We start from the raw sequence: 25,081 nt of genomic DNA, 5'->3' as shown, positions 1-25,081 counted from the left end.
TTTAATGCCAGTTTAAATATTTGAATTAATATATAAGGCATTTCAAGATGCAAATTTAAACTATTGCTATTTTTAATAACTATTGTTATTGTTATTATTCAAAATTTTACAGCAAAGTAGCATGATGTTAAATTATATTCCTAAAAGATGGAATTTGTCATTTTATGAGCCATCGGCTTTATCAAATGTGGTACTGAGCAAAATACTCTTACATAAATGAAAAAAGAAAAGAAAAAACCTTCTTGATCTTAAGGAATGGATTCCAGATATTTGTTATCTATTTTTTAATATTTTTATAGTCCAAAAACTAAAAGATGGAGCAAAGTATTTCTATATAGTCTATATTTAGTGATAAGATGAATAAATCCCAAATTGATATTATATGGGTTTTTATATATTAATATAGTTTCTTTTCCTGTTCATTTTATTTAATAACTACGTAGTTTATATCATACTGACTAAATAGTGCATTTTGTTGTCATTAGTTATAATCTCACCATTGATAAAAAGAAAAACCCTTACAATGGACCATTGAATCACATTTTATAGACCGTACAGAAAACAATATATAATGGTACTTCCGTAAAATATAAAATTATCAGATCAAGTTACCTAAACACATAAAGGAATCAGGAGACTATTATTACTTAAGTAGAGATTACTACAACTACTTTCAATAATTACATATTGTTTTTTTAAAAATTGTGCGTCTGCTGATTTTTTTTAAAAAAAATTCTTCACATAATCTGAAAGACCTTTTGTATGATCTCCAAAGATCCTCAGTGCAGCTTTGGGTCCAGAACAACGTATGTAACAGGACTGTGAGCTCCGCTTTTCACAAATGCTAATCTGGACCCAATTCATTGTAAGAGAGCTACACAGTGAGCTGTCTGCATCAACTGGTATTGAAAATAGTATGGACAGGGGTGTCAAACTCGATTTCATTGAGGGCCACATCAGGGTTGTGTTTCACCTCAGAGAGATGGAGGACGTGACCAGGGTAGACATGGCCAGCTTAACGTCACTCATTTTGAAGAGGAAGCATCTAGTGGCCCAAGCACACCATCAGCGAAAATGGAGCTTGGGAGGCCGAGCTATATTTTTGCTGGCAGAGGGCTGTAGGAGGCTGTGGCAGCCAAACACGAAGCTCTGTTTTCGCTGGCAGAGGCACTGTGGGCCGATTCTTCACTGTATCCAGGGCAGCCCCGTGGGCCAGATCTAAGCACCCCATGAGCAAGATCTGGCTCAAGGCCTTCAGTTTGACGCCCCTGGTCTACGACAAAGGTACATTTTTATTAATCAGGAGAACTGATAGAAATGTAAAAACTGGGTAAGTTCTGTCAACCTTTCAGATGGCTACTCAAAAAATGATTAAATCTACTCTAGCTATTTTGATTGACTTTTTATTTAATTAAACATATTTCCACCAACATTTTATTATTTATATTGAAAGCAGCTAGAATCAAAATACAGACATAAAATGAATGACATTTCTTACTTAAAATCAATCAAGGTATACAACTAAAATGTTTGCATAATAAATGACATCTAAATAAAACACACTAACAGTTTAATATCAACTAAATCAATAACACATATAAACCAGTTAAAATTCAATATATAGTACAGTAACATTGAAAAACTAAATTAAAGTGATTGCTACTAAATTCCTGCTGATTTGTGCTGATTTCCACAAGTAAGCTATTCTCTCACTTAGGCACCAAACAGACAAAACTTTGTTTGGGATGGTCAGGAATTATCTATAAAATATCCATTTATACTCCTGAAAAATTTCAAGTTCTACTTTTCTAACCTAAAATCAGCACATTGAATGTTTTAGGAGTATTACCAATTCTTTCAGTAAAACAGTATTGGATTCAATTCAGCCAATCATTTCAATTCACCCAATCATCCTTGGGTTCACTGGGAAATATTTATATGTATACTGAACGACAACATGAAAATTAATGGAGCTTAAAGGTTTTGGCTGGTGGGGCCTTGAAACTACATGGTCATGGTTGGATAAATTTGATGAGATTCTATAAAAGATAAAGATGAGAAGTTAAAAGCATAAAAGGCTTTGTTAGGATGAAGGATGCAAAAATAGTTTCGTGAATAGATTGGGACTGAAAGTTATAGTAATGCTATGACATGAACTAGTTTTAACTATATTTCCCTTGCCTTTCTTATTTCAAGACTTTATTTTGGTTTATGTTTTTTGTTCCTTTTCTGAACTTTACAGAATATATTTATCTTGAAATGAATTAATATGAGGATTTTGTAAGGATGATCAATTATTAACCATTCAGGAGAATGTAACAGGAAGTTTTGTTGTACAAAATCAAAATGAGTTTAGATTTTGTATGTAATTTTCTCTTTTTTTCTGTATCCAGGAACAATTGCCTATTCAGTAGATGTAACAGTAAAATCACTCTTCCAATTTTCTCTAAGGGGAAGTTCCTTAGAGAACGGGGTTCCTTTCTTCTCATGTTTCTTGTTGGCCTCCTTATACAAATAGTTCTTGACAAGAAGTAAATCAGCTGAGACAATGAGCACATGGCCTGACATTTGGATAAATAATTAAAAGATTGGGTTACATATATCAACCCATTAGTTTTCTGCTTAAAGACTTGGTAGTCATAATGTACATAATTATACTAAAATTATTAAGCTGTAAAATGCCAACTTAGAGGAGACATCTATGTTCAATGGAACCCAACAAAGTTCTGGCAACAGAAATCCCATTTCATTTCTTAATTTTCTCTTGTCAAAGATAAAATGCAACACCTTAATTGTATATTATTGATGTGACTAATAGTAACAGAAAGGGCAAAATCTGGCCAAAGACAGCTCTTCGAGGTTTCATGGGAGAATTAAGTGGGAAAAATCAAATCTCTCCCAGAAATCATTAAGACTTGGGTTCTCTGGTCCCGTTGAACTTTTGTGATTAGCAAGCTCTTATTTCTTGAAGCCAAAAGAAAAAGAAAATGTGTAAGGCAAACAGGGAGAATACGGGGTGCAAGGTGTTTTGTTTGCACTAATGACATAATAATTATGTGGAAGTTATTCCTATTTCTCCAGATAAAAAAAAATCTGCCTCAATCTATAAACATTCTTGGTCTTTTATTAGTAGACTAGAGAAAAATTTAGCATTTTACAATATTTTACAATTTTTAATAAATCACAATTTACTGTCTGCTTAATTTGCTAAATCACAAGCCACTATTTATAAACTATGAGGCTAGATTCATATAAATAGCTAAACCAAAAGTAAACAAATCACATTAAAGTTTGTGCAGTGTATGAATACAATCACTGCCGTTCCTTAATTTATTTCACCATCCTCTGGCCTTTTCCTGCAAACTGAAAGCCCTCTGGAATTCACAATACTTGTACAGTCTTTCAATATTTAAAACATTTAAATAAATACTTGAAAGCTAAATTAAATATATTTAAAGGTTAACTCTTTAGACATACATTTTGACTGACATATCTGCATACCATTCATAAAAGAAGGCCACATTTAAAGAAGAATGAATATTGTTATGCAGTTCAGATCGAACTGCAGTAAATAATGGCCTCATTATTTTTCTTAATTTTTAATTGGATTCGGTGTCCATGTAGATGATAGCTTTTATTGCAAAAATGGAGAATGGAGGCTGGGCGAATGAAACAGCTCCTTATTCATATTCAGTCATGCTGGATCCCCTCTAAAGAATCTTCCTGGCAGCTCTCTTTATGTAAGCTAGAGGGAGGCTACTAGCATGGTACTCCTGACCCAAGATGCCATTTTCCACCTGACAGTTTTTGAGCTTAGCTACATTCCTCAGTTGTATGAGGATATAGGATAAATCCAATCTATAGGACTGGTCCTCTGCATGTGGTAGGAATGTCCATTCATAATCACCTTGTGCAAATCCTCTTGGAAATCCAGGGTTTCTAATTCAAAGTTTTCTAGCTGTTTTTGTGAGAGCACTACAATGGGAACTGGTCACCAACAATGGTTATTAAAATGTGTAACTTTTTTATGATTCTTCATATGCGCTTTAAATAAAGAAGTTTAAAACCTAGCTTCAAATAGCACTCAGAGAAAGAAAAGAACATAGTTCAGTTTGCTTCTCATACAGATTTCTCCAGCATGCATTCTAGAAACAAAATAAGAGGAACAGCACGCATATTTTAAATATTGTACTTCGCTTCAATATATTATTCAGATCTACAAATAAAAAACACGTATAGTGATGAGGGCATTAGAGAAAAGTGTGCTGCAAACTTTACGTATTGCTAAAAATCCTTCCTGAAATGAAAAAAAACATTTCTTTCAGAAATACATAAAAAGGTAGCATTGAGCAGTAAGGTGTCCCAGAAATGGGTCACCTGGAGCTTGATCTGCATAGTTTTGCTCACCAGAGACAAAAACCCAAGTACAGGTCCTAGGGGGAGTGCTAACATCTGTCCTAAGCCCGTTAATGATTACAGTGCTTTTATTTCTTATTAACATTTTATACCAACCAATAAACTAAGCTTTCTGCAGGTATACGGTGGGAGAAAAAAAGTTTAGATAAAAAAGAAAGGAGGATAATGGGTAAGAAAAGCTGTTGGCATTTCAGTATTTAAAAATTAAATTTCCTTTGCATTAATTAAAAATTACTGTATTTGATAACGATTGTTAAATGATTGAATTATTATATGGGGATGTGTAACAGCTGTGAATCATGCAACATGTTGAGATTTTCTTTTTGCACAATTCTGAAATCATGAAGAAAACGTTATATAGTAACAGCTGAGCCCTGGAAGAGAAAGTATAAAAATATATAGACCCAGCTTGTATATTTTTACTAATGGAGAAGTAGGATTTGGTGTAAAGTTTTTTACCAGAAAAATGGCATTAGAAATATGAGTATCCCCTGCACCAGGGAAAATATTCTCTCCTTCTCTTTCTCTCTCTCTCATGCATACCATATAAATACTTACAGCAGCAGATACTGTACACTGAATCATTTCCATTAGATAGTCAACTTACAACCATAATTGAGCTGGTCCGTTATGTCATAAATCATAATGCTCATAAAATAGATCACCTAGGTGACCAACCTAATTTTACAGCCTTTGTAAATTAAGCAAAGTCATTAAGCAAATGCCACAGTGATTAAGCGAACCAGTAGTTTGCTAGGAGTCAGTTTTGCCAAAAACCAGAACGAAATGCTGGTTTTCTGCAAAAATGTTGTAAAACTCAGTCACATGACTGTGGGATGCTGCAAATGGCCATAAAGTACAGCCGGTTCTTGAGCACCCAAAATGTGGCCATGTGACTATGGGGGCAGCCTTCACAACTTCAGAACTGGATTGTAAATACCTCCTAAAGGAGTCCATTGTAATTTTAAATGGTTGCTAAGCAACCAGTCATAAGTTGAGAACTACCCGTATAATGTGGAAAAATGGTTTCTGAAAGATTGTGTAATAATAGATTTGTGTTTAAACAGCTCTCAAGAGTAATAGTCGATTAGTCAGAAAGTGAAAGAGTTTTCAGTAAAGAGTTCTGACCTCTTTCTGATCTTTTGCTTATTTCCTGCAACCCTCTTTCTGAAATACTTTCTACTAAGTATGCGTCGTTTTATAATTTCATATATATCTGACACATGTACAGTTCCCCTCAAATTATTCTTTAAACATATGAAGGGACAATTACAAAACTTTGCAAAATGTAAATGATATATAGCAATAGCACTTCAACTTATATACTAGCCCATAATATTGCTTGACAGCAATCTCTAAGCAGTTTACAGAGTCATCATGCTGCCCCCAAAAATCTGGGTCCTCATTTTACCGACCTCAGAAGGATGGAAGGTTGAGTCAACCTTGAGCTGGTCAGGATCTAACTGCTGGCAGTCAGCAGAGTTAGTCTGCAATACTGCATTCTAATCATTGTGCTACCACAGCTGTTATAGATCTTATAAATTTTGCATTTTAATAATCTATGGCTTAATAGTTTTCATTCCTGTATACAAATACTGATGTTTCATATTATTCTTTATACTAAACTGGCTCTAGCTCTCCACTTAAACATTGCTTCTGCTCTTAAATCAAATCTTAAAATGGTGCCTTTTCCAAAATCTCTAGGAAGACCTAGAGGTTAGGAGATAAAACTGTTAGTGCCATATACGCTGCTTGAGTCTCACAAAGAACCCTTTCAGTATACTATTTGACAATCCGATTTTGCTTGCTCAGATACAGGCATGTGCACGCACACACAGTATTTAATTATTCCATGTTATATGCCAGCCATTTTTTAAAGAAAAATATGAATCTTGTTTCATCACATAGTCCTTAATTTTGTCTTTCAGTTAAAGCATCTTCGTAAGCCAAAAATATTTCAGTGTGGTTTTGGCTCTTTTCAATGACAAAAAGCCACATAATAGTCTAGTATGCTTTTATTTTCTACTTAGATATCAAGTGATCTCGGTGATCACCATCTGAAAGTTTATATTGAAGAAGTTAGAAAAACCTAAGAATAACATTCATTATTTTTGTAAAGTTTTAAAGAGTGATGCTTTGTATAGTAATAAAAAAAATTTTGAGCAATAACTCATCTTGTCTATTCAAACAGTTATTTCAGCTCACCAAATACCTTTTTAATAGCTACCTTGATTCTTAAAGACAATGCACTTTCAGATAAATTGGAGAAAGAATAACAGGATCTCACTCTTTCAAGAGAAGAAGCCTTATGCATTTCCTTGTTCCTCTGAACTTTATGGAAATATGTTTGAGTGGGACCGGAAAAATTCACAAAAGCCCAGTTCCATTTCCCCAGTAAGAACAGGGACCACTAAAGCCATTCAGCATTAAAAAATAAATAAAAAATAACAGATTTTTTTTAAAAAGGACCGGAGAATAGAAAATGGTACAATCACACTTTTTTTAAAAAAAAAATGGATGTCACTACGTTTGATAGCACTTCCTTCCAGATGTATGTTTATATGACTGCATTTTGAGAAATAATTTGACAGAGATAGCTTCAATATTACCACCCTTAATTTAATAGGGAAAAAAAGCCATTGGTCTTTGACCATTGGTCTTTGCATTCCCATTCTTAATTAATCTCAGACGTACAAATAATCAATCAACTGCATATACAGTAACTGGCTTTAAAGAGTCTACTATTTCTCGATCAATCCCCAATGCCTACTTTAGTGTAAACCATATGGGATTGTCTTGCATTTATTTATTTATTTTCCATTAAGACTAAGACATGAAAAGCCAGAAAAGTGGATGTGGAACCCTTAAGCTCATTTATAAAAGTTTATGCTTTTCAATAAAATGTATTAGGTGGAAATGCAGCTACCAGGCTCCTGATCATGTCAACTTGATATAACAAGTTGAGATAAAAATCCTGCTATTGCTACTTTACTGCTAAATTAAGTTTACCACTTTACTACTACATTAAATTTACTACTTTACTACTAAATTAAAATGTAAAATTAATAAAAATTCAGCTATAAGTCATTAACCAAGCAGTTTGGGATATAATTTTGTGTCTGTTCCTTTGGGAATTATAAAATAATAACTAGCAAAAATAATTCCTTTTTTATATATTTTTTACATTTTTTCCCGTTTCTGTAGTCCATTAGTTCCTAAATTTTATGTTTTGGATATTCCCATCTGAGATTCCCAGCTTTGTCTTTGCTTGTTCAGGTCTATTCTTACATCTTCTCTTCTGACTTCTTTTAGTTTTTTTCAATGTTACTATCTTGGTTGGAGCATACAAAAATTTGCTACTTTTTCTAATATCAAATTCCACTAACTAAAATGACGACCTTCTTTTTGCTAATAGGTGAAATCATGGAACAAAACATTTTGTGTTTTTTTTAAAGCTTATACATAGTTTTGCTCATTATGTGTGCATAACATAAATAAATAAATTGACAAAATAATATGAATCAAAAGTTTTAAAATTAATTTGTTCTGAGATTAAAACATCCCCCCCCAAACAATTATCTGAATCATCACAGGAACAGGTTGCTTTCTATTCACTAACACAGTTTAAGAAGATATTGCAAACCTATGATTCTACCCAGATTGTTATTCTCCCATCCCAATCTTTTAAAGTTTTTTTTTTATTGTTTTATTGTCCTGTTTTTCAAGTTTCAAATCAATTTGTAAAGTGCCCAGAGCCAATGAAAGTCAGGTCACATATAAATTTAATATGATGGTGATGATGATCAAAAAAATTTGTGTGGTTATGAAGCGATACCCAGGGACCCACAAGATAGCATGACTCTCCTTAGGGCAAGAAAAATAACATACACGGTGTAAGTACACTTTAAATATTTCATGGATGATGCAGAACTTTATTCAGATAAGCATATTTGTGAGTGAGGTCCTTGGTGCTTTCCAACCGTGCACTGAGTTGCACTGATGATGTTACCTAGTTTGGTAATGAAACATCTGCAAGAAAACAACCGAGTTCAGAGAGCATGAAGTTCAACCCTGAGCTACATATATTCTCTTCTATCGATGATTGTGTATTATTACTAAAAGTCACTTTCTTGATCGCTATGCAAATTCTTATGAGTGTATTTCAGTGGATAAGAACATATCTAAAGAAACTTGTAACTGATGTTTAACTGGCACATATGCAACCCTATTATGCACTGTTGGTTTTATTTGCTTTTTCTGACTCATCATGGGAGGATTATTTGGTTTGAATGTGCACTCAGCACTTTTTAGTTCAATAAGCATTCATACCTATCAATAACACAGAATACATGAACGACAAGTAATAAGAGATTAACTAGACTATTATAGCATTTGGAATTATAGCATTGGACCATCATTCCTCTGTGGTAAGATTAGCCCCATCTCTGTTAACCTTGGAAATCCCTTTAAACCTGTTTGTTTCCACCAGGGATAGCTGGCCATGTGAGATTAAGTTATGTTTGTTCTCCCATTTTCTTGGTATTTTTTTTTATATTCATTCTATTTCCCTTTTATTTTTAGGTTGTTATGGAGATTTAAAGTGTTCTATTGTGTGGTATGCAGCCCCAGTCATGTGTTTGTGCAATGGGTGAATACATAAATTAGATAGATAGATGATGACAGATAGATGATAGATAGATAGATGATAGATAGATAGATAGATAGATAGATAGATAGATAGATAGATAGATAGATAGACAGACAGACAGACAGACTATCCAGCAAGGCTTTCAAAGGATTTCATGATTTTGAATTAGACTCAGGATGAGTCAGAACAAAAATAAGAGATGTAATAAAAAAAAGTTATTTGATTCCTCTAACAAATGAAAATCACTAGTAGAATTCTACTGTAAACTGTGTGACCTAGAGAGAGAAAGTGATTGTGACTTGGTTGATGATTAGATTATTTTTCCCAACTGATTTCAGTAAAGGTCAATTTAAGTGTTCCTCTTATGGGTTTCCCAAAGATTTTAAGTAAATATGCAATGTTGAAACTGTGCTCCTTAGTGTAACTAAATTCAATCTTCAGCACCTTAATTCAATCTTCAACAAGATTATATGATAAAAGTAATCAAAGGTGGGCAGTTCTGGCAGTATTTCCCAGTTAGTCTATGTAGCTCAGAACAAAACAGAAGTTTTGAAGGAAAATTTTGGATAATTTTCAAGGAAGATGTAAGGCACCAAAATAGGTGCATTTCCTGAAGCCATCTGAGCATCATCTCACCAGTGTGGTTTTTCAGGTGCTTTTGTAATTATATAAATAAGATATCAGCATCAGATTTTAAAAGGCATTGTACTTTCACTCTCACTACTGCTGTTCTCCATTTGTGTTTCCTTTTCCTTTGGGATTTGATTTGCCTGATCCCTGGAAAGAAGGCGTTCCTGATTTTCTTTTCTAGTGGTCAGATCATAAAAATGCATAGGAGAATAAGAAGCCTCCGAAAGGATGAACAACAGTAGCAGGGTATGGAGTTCTGAAGATTGACAGCTGATAGGTTATGGGACTTAGAATATGTTGAAAATGCTGATCCCTACTGTAGGCTTTTTATTAAATTTCATTCACTCATGTCTGATTTTCAGAGATTGCCTGCAAAAACATGCAGTTTTCTTGGCAAAGGTTTGCAGAAGTAATTTGCCATTGCTTCCTTCCTAGGGCTGATAGAAAGTGAGTGACCCAAGGTCACCCAGCTGGTTTTGTGACTAAGGCAAGGCTAGAATTCATAGTCTCAAGGTTTCTAGCCTGATGCCTCAACCACTATACTCAACTGGCTTTCTAATGTTAGTTTTATATACAGGGAAATGTTATTTTAAAAATATTCCTTCTTTAAAAACACACAAAAAGGAAATGACATATGCATCAAATTGACACAAGACAGCAATTAGTATGAGAATCTATTATAAAAGTAAGACTGTTCTTTGTTTTCCTTTTTCTTTTATTTCCTATGGTTTACATTTCTTAGTGGGAATTAAATAACTTTTGACTCTTTTCTCATATTTCTTGGCTCATTAGTTTTGATTTCACAACATTTAATAGCATCACAAGCATTCCCTTAAACCATTTCTGCCTTCTATTAAACTGATATAGCATACCATCAGCTGTCTAAATTCTGCACTATTTCAAGAGGATGAGTTGCCTAATTTCTGGATTGTTTAAACCAGGACATTAATTCAGCTGAACTCTTTTGTGTAGTACATCCAACAACTACAACAGCGTTGGGAGAAACTCCAGTTAATATACAGCTCCTGTGAATCACAAAATAGCCCCTCGGAAAGAATCAACTGAAACATCTCTGAGTGAACAACTGCTATATGCAATTGCTCTACCAACTTGGCCTCTGGGAATAAACAACACTGCTTTGTCCTTAAATCAGAAGTGACTGAATGCTTCAGCAGCCCTTAACACTTGCTCAATTGAGGTAGACGTTGCTGCTCTGCTTTTGTTTGCTCCTAATCAGGAGGCAAATCTATGGAGAAATACCGAGAAGTGTATAACTCTAGTGAGACAGATTATTTTTATCTTTATGCACGCTAAAACCAACTGGAATTGTAAATGTGAAGTGCATCTCTTAGTCTAAGGTGGGAAAGTATGTTTCAGCAGTCAAAAACTGTCAGTCACTTGTAAGCAATTTATTTTTCCAAGAGGAAAAAACTAATCAACTAAAAGTCAGGTAGGAATCAAGAGCGTGGGAATCAGCTGGGGAACGGCCAATGTTATACTCTAGAATGGGAGTTCAACTCCAACTCTATCTGAAGTGTTGTACCCTGGTATAAATAATGATATAAACTTTTTATATAAAAGGAATGTGGTAGAACAGGTTCCTTCATTTTTAAGTAAACTGAACTTGCTGGAGGAATGTGAACGCGAGACCAAAATGGACAAAAAGTGAGTGTTTAATTTTTCCCATCTGTTTCAAATGATCCCCAATCTCTTTCTCCCCTTTTATTTCAGTGGGAAATAGATTTTGTAAAAAAAAAAAACTGCTGAAAGTCACTCTGGCAACCAAAGTCACCCAGTTAAAAGTCACAAATCACAAAGTTAAGATTGTTTTCAAAAGTTGCCTTGAAATTTTATACCCAGATTCTGCTGTATAATTCTACCTATACTCCCATCAGGATATGCTTGGGAAACTGGAATGGAGATCTATATATAATACTGTCCTGGCATCACTGTTAGGTATTCCCCAGTACAAGCATGAAGAAGGCTATACTCACCAAAGCCTTGGACAAATACTTCTAGATATGATGAGAGCTAGGTAAAAAACAAAAAGCCTGAGAATGGATTGATCCATTATAATAACAATATGCAGGCATTAAACAGCTCAAAATAAATAGCCCACTAAAATATACAGACAGAAAAAAGCACCACAAAATTTGAACATGGAACTATTTTATACACGACTCAAATTTTGTAGCTACTAGTTTTGTTTTATTAATATTTTTTCCAGTATCTGTAGTAAAACTTACAAATAGTTGTATTTTTACTTGTGAGCTATCTACTTCAAATACTGGTATGGCTGGGCAGCTATCAGTTGAGAAATTAAGTATTTATTGCTACTTCTCTGCCAGGAGCCACAATATACCGACCACTGATAGTTTATGAGAAGCAGGAAACATAATAAATAATTTATATGCAGTTCTTTAAATCCAGCCTGCTCTTTTCCCATCTCTTCACATCCAGAGAGGTCTTAGCCTTTTTATTCTCATGTCCCCAAGTCTCATCTGTTGAAGATAGTTGCAAGTTTGCATATTCTACATTCCTGCTCTCCTGTCCGGACAATTCCCTCTTGCTGTACTCAGATTCTTCTGCAGTTAACACAGTCATGCCAGTTATATCTAATGAGTAGTAACTTGTTCTTGTAAGAAGATGGAGGGATGAAGGGGTTACTCATAGTAGATCTCTATAGTTGTTAAGCATCTGGGATGCATAACACTGAAATCCTGGTATACATTTTAATAAATAAAAATGATGAATTAAATTGAATGCTACTGACAAGATACGAAAAAACTTCAGCCTTGAAACTATAGCTTGACAAATCACACTGTACAAAAAGATTACACTTTTGATCTGAATTGTTTTTGATGGCAATTGAGATGCTAATATTAGATCAGGCCAATGCGGAATATTTTTTGGGCTACTGCATCCCATGGTGTTCCTGAAGATCATCAATTACTTCTGGGAACAAATAATTGTTTATTATTTCACAACATTTCAATAATCATAATCACAAGCCTTATAATCTAACATTTATATTAAGTAATTTGCATGTGAACAACTTTTTCTTTCCTTACTGGATATATATAATTTATTTCTCTGTTATTTTCTGTTCTGTTTTTTTTATAGTTCCAGTCAATCAGAGTCACTTGGATTTGAATGTTAAGTCTATGAAAACAAAAACAAAAAACTACATATGGAATTACCAATTCAAATCAATAGCAGTAATGTCAGAACAAAGGAATGCAAAGGGATTCTGTTTAATTACATTGTTAATTTTGATAAGACAAATTGTGTTAGGACTTTTCCAAATGACATGTTCCTATTTATTGTATTGTTTCAAACAATTATGCCTATCCAATAAAGAGGCTTTTCCCTTTCTTCAATTTATGTAACTGACAGTGATTAGAAAACAAATCTTGTCTGTGGTAGCATCCAAGTTCTAGGACTATTTGGATCACAAAATCCATCTAAATGCCTTTCTTGAATTTTCTACCAGCTAATGAAGCCCACTCCATTCTGAGGGGAATGGGGCAACTTGCCACAGCCAAGCCAACTTACTGCAGCCAACTTACCATGGCTACCTCACCACGGCCAACTCATTGCAACCAACTTGCCATGAACAACTTGCTGCAGAACAACTCGCCATGGTCATCTTGCCACAGGACAACTCGCTGTGGGACAATGTAAAAATGCTATTTAATTACTTAAAATAAATAAAAAATATTTTAATTTTTGCCATTCACATTTCATTCTTTCCCTCCTTTTGTATCCTTTCTTTAATGATTCTATGCGAGCATTTCTTTGATATTATTGTAACTCTTGTCCCACAGCGAGTTGTCCTGTGGCAAGATGACCATGGCGAGTTGTTCTGCAGCAAGTTGCTCATGGCAAGTTGGCCATGGCGAATTGTCATAGATCCATTCTGAGCGCTGACTACTTTTATCTGTACTGCCTCTACTGCATTCAATTAAAGCTATACTTTTCTTGTGGCATTTTCATTGGTATAAAAACCAATGGCGGGCATAACAGATGGCCATGTTTTTTGCTTTAAATAAAAGAAATCAAACAAAACACTCAGCTGGTCTCCCTCAGAAGTCTATAAGCAGGGCATGCATGTTTGTTGACTGCACCTGGTATTCAAAGTATGCCGTCTTTGGATTCCATTTAATAATAAATTGTCCATCATAAAAATTTTATAAAGCTATGCTATTTCTGTCAGTAACATTCTTGAGTTTATTATGTTGTATATGAATGGTTTCTTTTTGGTTTTGAATGAGAAACAAATTAGTTCGTTCCGCTGAGTTCTAGCATCATGAGCAAGAAAAGGAATATATGGCTAAAGATATCTTTAAGCCATATATTCAACAAATTTAAATATGTATAATTCTTATCAAGTCTTCTCTCAACTCAAAATCCCCAGTTCTAGTTTGCTAGATACATGCCTTTCCCATTGCAGCCCCTGTCCAATGGAATATCCAAGCCTTGGGGATCTAACAGGCCCCCATCATTTTAATCTAGAGAATATCAAAACCTGGTTCTTTCCCCAGGCCCTGGGATAGGATGACATCATAATAGGAGAATATGTAGCTATGATACCAGATTTTCCTGTTTTTTTCTTCTTTGGTTTTATTGCTTTTGGGTTAGTTATATATATGGTTTTATTGCTGTGCATCCAGAGTTTGGTTATAAGATAGGTGGAAACAGAAACATTTTAAACAGATAAAACTTTTATTAAAGATAAGATACTGAATACCATTGAAGGTTCCTGGCCTCTTTTTATTTCTTTAATCTGAATAAGTCAAAATACTGTATAGTTTTATATAGTTCGGGGAGTATGACTCCCTGCTTGATAAAGAGAAGTGACAAATTTGCAGAGAAAGTTTCATTACTACATGACAACAATCTGTTTTCAGGTAGTATATACACAACTTTTCTTCAGTAACAAATATACAGTAAGAAACTAAAAAGAAATATAATTTGTTCTAGCTAATACCGTGAAATCAGCAAACAAAACTCTGACTACATGCATGGTTATCAGCCATGTATACACACCCTTTCTTTGGAACCCAGCCTAAATCTATTATAGTAATTCATTTAAATAAATTCAGCCTAAATCTATTATAGTAATCCATTTAAATAAATTCAATAATCACAGCAAGCTAGCTATTTAGTTTACTTTCCAAGTATATTAGCAATCTTATTCACAGAGATCCAAAGTAAATAACAGCCTTCATTAGTGCCAAATACTAAGAACATTGTAAAACATTTAGAAAACAAAGCCAACGATGTTTAAATATACTAGAAAAAAGCAGTTTTATTCTTTTCTTTCAGAACTTCTGAAGATAATCTTCTATCAGTTTTAAAGATCTCTTAACAGCAACAGTGCTAAAAAAGATCCTTGAGATTTGAAAAGCTGTTATCATAGCGGAAAGTATGCTAGATGCACCATGATCTTATTCAACCATGCTGTTCAGAAAACTAAATTGAGGTGCCAATGTTTAGCCTCCACCCAATTTCTACAAAGCCTCAACACATACTCTGCATTTTACAGGAATTAAATACATGCACAGAACATATGGGATTATTATGCATACTTTCATACTTTGTGTGAAAGTTTCTATACTGATATTCTATTCTGTATCCAGACAAAATTGTAAAAAGCAGCTTGATAATCTGTGATTATGTCAAGGAAGGAAGGAAGGAAGAAAGGAGAGAGAGAGACAGAGAGAGACAGAATAGTACTACTACAATCTGTCATGACTGATTGGGATGATGGGGATAAATTTAAATGGTCTCACACATAGCAGATTTACATAAATGTAAAATATCACAAAAAAGGCCTAAAGCAAACTCTCCTTAACATATACATCTCTTGTCTTCAAAGGAGCAATATAATGAAATATTCAACCATAATGTGCAACTGAAAATTTATAGTTTAAAAGATTGGGAACTAAATTATATTCTTGTGTTTGTCTGTTTGTCCCCTCAAGTTAGCCCAAATAGTGCATTATACCAACCATTTTAAAATCAAGATACATAAAACCCACTAACCTAAAGAATCTGGCAAAAATTGGGACCCATTACTCCATGAAATTGAAACTTCCACAATGTTCAAATTAATTTTGTTCACAGGGTTTCTGCAGTCAATGCAGATCATAATTTCTTGCATTACTCTAGTAAAGTGGGTGGGGAACCTAGCAGGAAGTCAGAAATCACTCTGGATTTTTTGCTTGTCCATAGTCACTCTGGGACTCTGCTTAGATAAGAAATATTAACTTATTGTTGATGTTGGTTTGCCACAACAATTATTTTTCTATTTACCATATACTCTGTAAACTGCTTAGAGAGGGATGTAAAGCACTATGAAGTAGTATATAAGTCTAAGTGCTATTGATATTGCTAGTTTTGTAATTCTGGACCATTCAGTGTTGGGAGTAAAAAAAAAAAAACAGCCTAAAATGTAATGTTCATTCTGCCAACATCCAACTCATCTTTCCCACAAAGGATGACCCAACCGGTTGTCTCGTTAGGTGTAAGATCATGGAATCCTAGGTTCAACTCCATCTTCAATCATGGATGCTCAATGGTTGATTTTTTTTTCCTCTCAGGCCAATCCATATCTCTGGTTTGTTGTTGTGGAGGAACTTTAGAAAAAGGAATGACATGAAGTTTCTGAAGGTAAACTAGCACATATACATTATACATATACATACATATAAGTGTATGTATGTATGTATGTGTATGTATGTATGTATGTATGTATGTATGTATGTATGTATAAAGCTTGCTGCCTGCTTTTGCTGACAAAATGCTATCAGACACATCTTGCCAGCTTTTAATACTGATTGATGGCCTGTGTAGCCACACAGCACCCTTTTCCTGTACATTGGACAGAATAGCCTTTTGATTCTGCCACTTGCTGTAAATTTCTTTTTGAAAAATAAAATAGAGCATTTAATATAGTAAAATATATAACTAAAAGGCCAAGATTTCTAATTTGACTGGTTTCTTAGCACTGATGTTTGTGCAGCTTCAGTTAAAGCCAAACACCAAGCCTCAAGATACACAATTTCTAAGGTAGGGCTGTCAAACTCACAGTCTGCAGGCTGGATGAGTCATGCTCTGTCCAAGCCCACACCCAGTTTAGCAAAGGGGGAAAAGTCACGATACTATATGTGTCGTGTGACGATGCCGTGACAACATGAGTTTGACGCCCCTGTTCTAAGGTATCTGTTAGAAATCATTGTTTAAGCAGTAGAAAATGCCAGATTCAAATTTCAAATCCTAGATTGTGTCTAGGATTATCAAGGATAAATGTTATGCATTTGTTTTATGTTCCTTTGAAAGCTAGTGGATAACCAGCATATTACCCTTTGCTGGCAAAACAACTAAGCCTATACATAGTGACTAATTTTATAATATATAACAGAAAGCAGATATCCTGTATTTCCAGAGGAGAACAACATGGTAGGGATCCCATTTTTTTTCTTGTTAAGACATCTGAAAGCCATACATAATTCTTATAATTGAACAGAATTAGGTCAGAGGAAGATATATTTATCTCTAACTAGTTTCTATATATTAAGTTTTCCAATCTGCACCTTAGCCCAAAGTAACAAAAGATTGTACTTATCAGGAGTTTGCATGATGTCACTTGTAAAAATACCCTATGATGAAATATGCTGGCCATGTGCAAATGCCTCTCAAAATCAGGCTTTTATTTCATACTTACCAAAACAGGTGGGAATACTTTAAACTGCCTGCTTTGTCTGTTTTTAATCATCCTGAAAAGACATTGTGCCATTTGAATTATACAGAGACAGAGAGCAAAAAAATAAATGAAAGATTAGAATTAACACCGATGCTTTAAAAATGGAAGGGGGAAAAAGTGAATTTAATTCACTTTTAAAAAGTGAATTTAACCTATTCATGTAACTGCAGACATTTATACTCTGGAATTCTTACTTTATAATTTACAATTTTGTAGGCATGGCAAAAGTAAGGTACACCACCTTTGTATCTAAAGTATATTTAGCATTTTCTGCTTTAATTTAATTTAATCTAGTTTAATTTAATGCTAAATTGTGTTTAGCACTCTCCCTTTTATTGGAGCTTCAACTGTTAAGTCTAATATCATACATGGTACAACTTCACATTAGACCGGGGGTCAGCAACATGTGGCTCCAGAGCCACATGTGGCTCTTTGGGCCCTCTCCTGTGGCTCCCTGTCGCATGATCCCGCCACTGGCTGGCTCCACCCCTCGCCCTCCACTCCCCCTCACTCCTCGCCTGTCCTGAGAAGAGAAGGGCGGTGGCGGTGGATGGAGACCCATTCCATATTCCAGGGTGGGAATGAAGCACCCCTTTACTTGCCTCTTTTTCCGGCCCTTGTTGGTGCTGTGCACCCTGAGCCGCTGGGGGAGACATGTGACTTTCTGCCCCGAGAGACTGGCCAGGCCGGCTACAGCTGATGCTCTGCGTGGTAGTGGTCTCCAGGAGGAGGAGAAGGGGAGGCAGTCTCCCATTGTGAAGCACACTAAGTTTTAGTGTGCTGCGCAAGGTGCTGCAAGAGCAGCGAGTAGCCATGGAGGAGGGAAGAGCAGCGGCATCAGGGTCTCGGGCATAAAGAAAGTCTCCCCATATTCCTCTCGCCACCTTCATAGCTGCTCACTGCTCTTGTAGCGCCTTGCGCAGCACACTTAAACTTAGTGTGAGATGCGCACAGCACCAACAAGGGCTAGAAGAAGAGGCGAGCAGAGGGGCGCTTTGTTCCCGCCTTGGAATACGGAGCGAGCTCCCATCCGCCGCCATCGCCCTTCTCTTCTCAGGGCAGGCAAGGAGTGAGTGGGACAGAAGAGTGAGGGGTGGGGCCAGCCAGTGGTGGGATCATCCGACAGAGAGCCACAGCAGGGGAACAAAAAAGCTTCATTTATCTGGCAACCTGAAATGACTCTTGATTTAAATCATATGGTAAAAAGCACTCAAAGAAGGAACAACATCAGCAAAAAAAAAACAAGACTCCCACACACCCTGGCGGGGAGGAGGAAGAGGAAAGAGAATGGTGTCTTTCTTGCCCAGCAAGATGCAGGAAGTCAGATGACGCCCCGCCAATTTCCTGTCTCAGTCAGGAGAAGGGAGAGAGAGAGAGAGAGAGAGAGAGAGAGAAGCGCTGTCCTGTTTCTTTTTCTTTCCCTGAGAAAGAAAAAGATGGGGCTAGCAGAGTCCTCTGGCTGAGCATGCTCCTCACCCATCTATGCACTTAAACTCAGCATGGGAGAATTGGTAGTAGAAATCCCATCTGGGCTGAAAGGGAGAATTACCCCACTGAATGGAGAAAGTAGGCAGGTAGGTAGGGTGCCACAATCTCGCAGGTCGAACCCCAGCACAGTTACAATATTCTCTCTTTCCCTCTCCCTCCCACCCCCAAACATAACAATAAACACATTGGATGGAAGGATTATATACCAAAGTGTCAGCTGAAAAATGAACGGTTATCTTCTTGAAGCTTTACCTCCTATATTTCTTTTTGGGAATGAAAAATCTGAAGAAACTTCCCAAACTTTCTAATCCACTCACTTTGCACCTGACATATGGAGTCCCACTCCATGATGGAGATGTGGTATAGTTTTGCTGAGTGCTGCATGCATGCAAGAGAGAGAAAAAGAGAGAGAAGAGAGAGAAAGAGAGGGGGAGAGAGAGAGAGAGACAGAGAGAGACAGAGAGACAGAGAGACAGAGAGAGACAGAGAGAGAGACAGAGAGATACCAGTTTCCCATAGAAAAGAAAATACTGGGAACCACAAAACCTGGGTAGGCATGGCTGGGGGGTGTCATGTGATTGGGTGGGAGTGACATCGAGTTGGCCACACTAACCCAGGTTTTGTGGCTCCCAGTGTTTTCTTTTCTATGGGAAATGGGTTCAAATGGCTTAAGGTTAAGGTTAAGGTTAACCTTAATTTATCTGCTTAAGGTTGCAGACCCCTGCATTAGAAAGTATGCTTCATTGCTTTATAAAAAAACCTTTACCATGAAATCCTCTGCCAGTGTTTTCAGCTGCATTTATTAAAGTACTGATTCATGTATTGTAATTTCATTTAATAATTTAAAGGCAGCATTTATCATAAAAAATTAAATAGAAATATTTAAATTTAAAAAGGACTGATAAAGACTGAATAATTATTTATTTTGGAGGGTAGAAAAATAAGTCAAACATGCACAGAATTTCAGCAGAAATGTTTATATGACAACTTGTGGCTTTGTGTAGATTAAATTAACTCATTGCAGGGAGCATTTAATTTACCTTGTTTGTGTTAATGATTAATTAAATTATATTTTAAAATACAGTAGCTCTTGTAGCAATTGGTAGCTAGATTACTTTGCTCCAATAACTAACTTGTGTAAACTAAACAAGTTCAGCAAGACTCCAGAATGGAACAGAACAGATTGTTTTATTTTCTTCTATTGTTTAACATTTCTCAAACTTTTTAAGACTAAATAACACAGACTATTTTTAACAATAAAAATCAAAGACTGTTGCTTTCCTCATTTTGACCTCCCCACCCTTTGCAGACACCACTGCCCAACTGTGGATATTAAAGTATTGAAGGGCAAATGCTCTGACTTCTGCAATCAGAATTGAAAAATCATAAGCCATCAACAAAATTATCTATCTCTCTATCTCTCTATCTATATTGGGGGGGGGGGAATCGTCAAATATAGATAGAAAGGAAGCTAGATAGTTTAAAGCAGGGGTGTTAAACTCATGGCCCGCGGGCCAGATGCATCACATGCTGGCCCCGCCCCAACCCAGTTTAGCAAAGTGGAAAAAAGTCCCAATTCATCACATGACACCACCATGATAACATGAGTTTGACACCCCTGGTTTAAAGTTACACAAATATGCACTAAATATACAGTATTTTGCTCATAGCCACTTGTCTCTTGCCTCTTGAGATACAAAAAATTTTCTCAGTCAAATGTGGTCTTCAAGTAAAAAAATTATGGCATCTAGCTTATACAGGAAAGGGCTCCAGTGAAATAACATTAAAGGAAACATACAGTTAAGTCCTTTTATTTTACTATCTCTCAGAATTGTATTTTAAAGTGGCGCAGTGGTTAGAGTGTAGTGGTTAAGGTGCAGTACTGAAGGCTACTTCTGCTGATTGCTGATTTGCAGCAGTTTGGCAGTTCAAGTCTCACTGGCTCAAGGTTGACTCAGCCTTCCGTCCTTCTGAGGTTTGTAAAATGAGGACCCAGATTGTTGGGGGCAATCTGCTGATTCTGTAAACCACTTAGAGAGGGCTGTAAAAGCACTGTGAAGCAGTATATAAATCTAAGTGCTATTATTATTAAATGTTTATTTGAATAGCAGACGCATAATTTATGCAAGCTTCTGAAAAGGCAGATTAATTCCAAAAAAATTAATAATTCTAGTAATAAATATTTGTTGTATTGTTGCAGCCATGAGGGGTGGGGTAGGGCTTTTAATGGTTTTATTAGATAATGAGTTTTTTAAATGTTGTAAGCCATCCAGAGTAACCTAAGTATGAATTAGATAGCAATATAAATTTGTAAATAAAATAATAAATAAAAATATAATAAAATAATAGCCTTTGCTCAGCATGTTACCAAGCTCATTGCTGATGATTATATAAACCTTATCAATCTTGATTTGAAACAAAGGTTTTAATTGTGTCAAATATTAGAATAAACTCATGTAATGAATGAAAAAGTACAGACTTTCCTTACCCATCATATTTTTAAAATTAATTAAAATTTATTATGGTAAGAATACATAAGGTCTAAATCCTACAAATGCAAGCTGTAATACAATGAACTGCTATGAATTAACTTTGGGTGGATAAAACTCATTCTTGGAATGTTATTATTGAGAGCATGTTGTAAAGAAATAATGACCTTTCTGTTTGCACTGTAGCTAAATAACTTCAATTTACTTTTGACCAGAATGAGTAGAAAGAAAAGGACAACACTTCAAACTGTGGCATTCTAAACATAATTAGCCTGAATTATGCTTGTTTTACTATGCAGAATCTGGTTACTGGCATAAAGGATAATTCTGTATTAAGCTTATTTAACTGCCTAATTTATATGGTAATTAGCACAGTATATTCAAGGTAGAGTCTTCCAAACCCAAGATGCCACAATAATAAAAATGGAAGGATGTTCTTATATTGCTGAAATGCTAGCTAACAATTACTTCATCTCTTCTTTCAGCTATAAAAATGGGGTTCCTGTTAGGACTAGTGTGGAATTTTAATAGCACTGCATAGACGGCAATTATGTAACACATGGGCAAAACAACAGAGTTTCTCATCATTTAATAAACCCTTGAGATTTCCTTAGTTCCAGTCCTCTCACTGGCTAGATTTTATGGTCTGCTGGCTCCATCTGACCTTCAGAATACCCGAGTACATCCATAACAAAAGCGGGAAAACATTGCTAGAAACAAATGATATAGATTTGCATTTGATTTATTTGATGAACAAGATATAGTGAATATTTATGATATAGTGAAAAGAATTTGCTCAGTGACTTGGTCTTTGTGAATAAATTTGCTTCAATCTATTCTTCTTGCAAAGGCAACAGCACTGAGATCTAAAAACAGAGTGGAACGCCTACGAACAAGGGTTTCCTCTTCACTTCAATGAAGGGGAGCTTCTCTTTCCTTTCCACAACAGCCGGGCAGCCTATAATGGATTAATCAAATTCCCTGTAACTTGTTAATTTATGTAAAAGGAAAATGATCAAATTACAGGGAAAGTAATTGATTATGATATTGTCACTTGCAGTCTCCAATAACAAAACGAACAGATTGGATGTGGGGATGGATCAAGTTTGGTGGTCTTCATATTCGTTGATGTGTATGCATTGTTTCTTTATTTAATTTACCAAATCTCTCTCGCTCACGCTCACACTCTCTCTCTTTCTCTCTCTCTCATTTAAAACAAGATTTGGATTTATTTTATTCTTGATTAGCTGTAAAATTATTCTACCTGATTATGGAAAATAATGCTTTCTTTCTGACCAAACTGAGATATCTTGTGGCTTGATATTCTGATTACTTAATTTATGGCTTCAATTAATTAGCATTTACCCTTACATGCACTAACAATTTGTTCCTAACCAATAACAAAGCTTTGAAATATCCTTCATTCGCATGCAAAAAGAGCAATGGAAAGAGGAAAGTTATTATAGCTATAGAAGACCTATAAGCAAAATAAACAAATAATTTTAATCACATTTTTGAAATTATTTTCACTGAAAATAATTTCAAAAATGTGATTAAAATTATTTGTTAGCTAATAACTGTTTTCTGTTGCATATTTTTATAAAAAAATAGGGGCTGTTGCTGACCTTACATAACCTCATAGCACCATGGAATTTGGACTAAGAAAATGAACCAAATTAACTCTGCAAGTTAATTAATTTGGCTTCTGGTCAGAGAATATACGATGACAATATTTTCACAATATTTGTTTTTGTGCTACAGGATGGGACAGCTTTCCATTGGCAGGAACTGTAAAGTGAAAGAACATAGAAAAAAGAATAACAGTCACAGAGAAGAGGAAATGAATTGAGCTCAAAATAATCAAGAGTAGATTAAGACTTTGATAAGGACATTGCTTTTCTTTTGTATTTTAATTATATTTAAAATATAATTATTTGGATTAGGATGATGGTTAAGTCCCTATTATTTTTGTTTTTTTTCTTCTACTCAGCTGTATTCTTTTTCATTGTCTATTTTAACTGTAAGCAACTCAGAATCACAGTAGATTGAACTTGATATAATAATATATCTATATTTTGTCCTCCTATCCTTGGCCTTGAGTCCTTCTATTCCCCACCACCACCACCACCTTGCAGATGTTAATTCTTCTGCTCATACAGTCGGCTTTTTAGCTTGCTATTGGATCCTCTGCAGTTTTATATAATGGTATAAAGAGCTATTAGCACTTATTTTTGTATATTCATTCTGCAATCCTAACACAACATATCACAGATTTTTATATTGTAAAAATAGTTCCTTAGTTATTTTTTTACTAATGAGCTCAAGAAGCCAGTGGCATTCTTACCAACATGCGATGATTTCAAAATATTTACATGTGTATGTAAATGCTGGCATTTTATATTTGTGCTTGATGTCTGCAGCAAGTAAACAAGGTATAGAATTTGCATAATAAAATAATGCATATGTCATAATTTGCCTTCTTTTGTCCTCCCAGCAGAAGATCCTTCAAAAACGTCTTGCAAAAAGTTATTAAATAAAATGAATAATAAAGTAAAATAATTCAAAACTAAATGAACAAAGCAATTACAAAACTTCTAGGAATGTATATAATGCTGGTATGTGCATATGAGGAAAGAAGAATGAATAAGGCACGATCCTTAGCATTACAGATATCTGAAGCATATTTCCATTTTCATCTACACTACATTGGTAAACCCACAACTGAATAAGAGTCATTGTTTTTCTACCATAATACAACTTTTTTTCTTGCCTATAAACTGTCCCAATACCTCACATATCTCTTTTGAAAATGAGGGTCAAAAGTACCAGAGTTTTCACAGTATAAAGAAATGCCAATCTGGCTCTAGGTTATGCAACAATGCAGGTGGTTTATTTGTTTATAATTTAATAAGTGAAGAATAGTTTCTACTTCCATAATGTCTTATGGGCATTCTCTCAAGTCAAGAAAAAATGTCTGGTATGCAGTGAAGGAGTGGAAAGCAGCTGCTAAGCAAATTCCAAGAAACAGTTTTTTACTAATCAGACCTTGAAACTGACCTGTGAACATTCATTGTATTTTAATGAATCAGTGGCCCAAAGCATTCCAAAGCATTGGTTATTGCAGACTAAGCCACCAATGGGAGAGTTCCTGTCCAGACTTGTATTCCCATAAATAGCAAGGCTCAGTGACCGAGTGAGAGAAAGGAAGCAAAGGTCAACAGCAAAAAGAAATTACATAGCCTGGATTTGTTTTGTTTGCAGGTTTCACCACTCACTAAACTGACATTACAAAACAGATATAAGCTACTGTAGATTTCTCATTCTAAGAAGGGATTCTGACTAAATTTTGATGAAACGGAATCTTGCTCTTTGTTTGCACAAGGGCAAATCTCATATTATGAGATTCATTTATGTTAAAACGCAAGATCAGCTAGGTGGCAATATACTTCTCAAATGTAAAAAGTGAAAGTAAATGTAAATGTAAAAAGTGAAAACAGTGACAGGCAAACATTGATTCACTCTTATTCTTGGTTTGGCTTTTCTTGCCCTACTTTAAATAAGATAAAGCTTTTTTTTCCCCCTTACAAAAAAATATCTCATTGTTTAACTGAAGGCTCTTATTGGATAAGGATATTCCATGGG

The 25,081-nt window shown here is 35.1% G+C and overlaps 1 protein-coding gene across 4 annotated transcripts in view; it reads right to left on the bottom strand.

Annotated features, from left to right (window-relative positions):
- The window catches only part of FSIP1 (fibrous sheath interacting protein 1), a 76,857-nt gene that overhangs the window by 3,660 nt on the left and 48,116 nt on the right, over positions 1–25,081 (bottom strand). The window lies entirely within an intron of this gene.

The sequence above is a fragment of the Pseudonaja textilis genome, chromosome 1 (assembly GCF_049901715.1).
Source record: "Pseudonaja textilis isolate UNSWEBS1 chromosome 1, rPseTex1.2, whole genome shotgun sequence".
In the NCBI taxonomy this organism is placed as follows: Eukaryota; Metazoa; Chordata; class Lepidosauria; order Squamata; family Elapidae; genus Pseudonaja; species Pseudonaja textilis.
The sequence above is the reverse complement of the archived record's forward strand: the minus strand, read 5'-3'. Positions and strand labels throughout refer to the sequence as shown.